Genomic DNA, 2,537 nt, shown 5'->3' with positions numbered 1-2,537 from the left:
ACTGATAATGCTGAATCCAGTAAAGTTATCCTTCAGAAGTGAAAGAGAAATAAAGACTCTCATGGAAACAAAAACTGAGGAAATGTGTCATGAGTAGACCTATCTTGCAAGAAATTTTAAAGAAGATTTTCAGGAAGAAGGAAAATGATAAGTAGGAAATTCAGATCTACATAAAGAATGGAAAGTATTAGAGAAAGAATAAGCAAAGGTTAATAACAATCTTCATTATTCTTAATTCTATCTAATCTAAATGCATAAGAATAAGATGGAGGAGGGTGAGAAAGAGGAAAAAGCTGAGGAAAAGAGAGAATGAGAGAGAAAAAGACACAGAACCAGACAAACAGAGAGACAGACAGGGAAGACAAAAATTACTAACTTTGGAAATGAAAGAGGTCATCGTTACTAATGCCATGGGCATTAAAGGGATCATAAATGAATATTATAAAAACTATATGCTTGCAAACTTGAATATTTACACATTTTGCAGTTGTCACAGAGTTTCTAAATATTCTGGGGTTTTTTTTCCCCATGTTTTTCTGTTTGCTTTTCAATTTGGGAAGGGTCTGTTGACTTACTTTCAAGGTTATTGATTCTGTTCTCCACCCTGTCCAGTTTTCTGGTGCACTTATTAAAAACATTCTTAGACCAGGCATGGTGGCTTACACCGGCAATCCCAGCACTTTGGGAGGCCAAAGTGGGTGGATCACCTGAGGTCAGAACTTCAAGACCAGCCTGGCCAACATAGCAAAACCCCATCTTTACTAAAAATACAAAAATTAGCTGAGTGTGGTGGCACATGCTGTAGTCCCAGCTACTCAAGAGGCCGAGGCAGAAGAATCACTTGAACCCAGGAGATAGAGGTTGCATTGAGCCAAGATCAAGCCACTGAACTTCAGCCTGGGTGACAGAGCAAGTCTCCATCTCAAAAAGAAAAAAATTTTTTTCATTTCTGTTATGATGTTTTGAATCATAGCATATCTTTTTGATTCTTTGTTAGAATCTCAAACTTTCTGCTTACATTTCTTTTTGTGTGTGCGTATCAGAAATGCATTTTAATTTTTATTTGAAAACAACTTAAATTTTTAGACAAATGATTTTAGTGTATAAATTTGATTTTGTTTTTATACAGATTATAAAGATTTCCCTCATTAATCTTCCATGTGAAGGGTATTACAAGCCTAAAGGAAGATGCTTTCTGCACACATATATGTGTCTTATGTGTGCAGTATTGGAAACCAATGGTGTGGTGCTCCTACACATAAATTAGGTCAAGTGACACAGACACATTAAAAGGGGGAAAGAGAAATATTGTGGTTAATCAAATGCAAGAAGCAAAGAAGACACAAAAACTGTGCAAATAAGACCAAGCCAGCAACTTTAGTTAGGACACTGCAGATGACATTGGAATAACGGGTTTGTGAGGCTATAGTGTGCCCCACATTAAAACAGCAAGAAAGAGCTATTCATATAGAAAGGCTTGAATGACGGATTTTCACTAAAGCAAATTAACTTCTTGTCAACTGCCAAAACAAAACCGAGCATGAGTGTTAGTATACTGAAGGCATGTTATACCAGTTTCTGAGCAGCATGGTAAAAGTTAGAACTTCTTCGCTGGTGCATGTCAATCATTAATAGTCACGTTTTTGCCCCTTCTTGCCAAATTTCAGGGATGTCTTATTTTAGATGGAGTATAGCTTTTATCTATTATTTCATCTTGTAAAAACATGTGAAGACAACGTTCATTCTGTGCCAGAGGATGACCAGCAGCCTTGTTTATAAACTGCTCCAGCCCTTGTTTTCTTTCCTCAATAAAATTGTCATCAAATATTCCATCATCGCCTCTAAAAGGAAGCTGATGCAAAAACACTTTCCCAGGGAGCGAGGGAACTACAACCTTGCTCTCTCTTTCTAATTCACTTCGCAGCCATTCAAGGTCACTGTATCTTCTTCTAACAGCAGATTCTTTCAGCTTGAAAATAGGAAGATTTGTCTTGACCCTGATTTCGTAGGTGGTGAAGCGGCCCTGGCCGACCCCCACCGTCTGAGGGTTGCTCATATCGATCTCGAGGAAGTTGCTGGGGGGCCCGTAGGCGTCATTCAGGTTCTGCGGCTTGGTGATCAGCCGCCAGGTGTCAGCCACGGTCTCCGCCATTTCGCTGTAGTTGCCGCCGCCACGGGCTCCTTCCGCCCCCTCCTCTGCTTACATTTCTTATACATTGTTGCATCTTGCTCACTTTTCCAGTAGACTTTTGACATATAATTATTTTAAATTCCTGGTCTGGTAATTCTCACATTTTTGTCATATGAATCTGTTTTTAGTGACACCTTTGAATCTTTAAATTGTCTTTTTAATTGTCTTTTAGCATCCCTTGTTATTTTTCTTTGAAATCTGGACATAACATATACGGTAAAAGGAACTGAGCTAGGTTGACTTTTACTGTGAGCTTTTGTGTTTATCTGGCTAGGAGTCAGGCTGGGTTTGCTGTTTGCATTAGCTGTAGGTGTCACAGGATATAATTTCGTCTAGTGTTTTTGCT

General features: G+C 38.7%; 1 pseudogene across 1 annotated transcript; it reads right to left on the bottom strand.

The window, feature by feature from the left end:
* Positions 1–1,039: 1,039 nt before the first annotated feature.
* LOC116545411 lies at positions 1,040–2,189 on the bottom strand (annotated as a pseudogene). The gene has a single exon (XR_004266301.1). The product of XR_004266301.1 is annotated as a sorting nexin-3 pseudogene (transcript).
* Between the last annotated feature and the right edge of the window lie 348 nt (positions 2,190–2,537).

This window comes from Sapajus apella, unplaced genomic scaffold (genome assembly GCF_009761245.1).
Source record: "Sapajus apella isolate SASKATOON/1434 unplaced genomic scaffold, GSC_monkey_1.0 scaffold265, whole genome shotgun sequence".
In the NCBI taxonomy this organism is placed as follows: Eukaryota; Metazoa; Chordata; class Mammalia; order Primates; family Cebidae; genus Sapajus; species Sapajus apella.
This window is presented reverse-complemented; position numbering and strand designations above follow the sequence as displayed.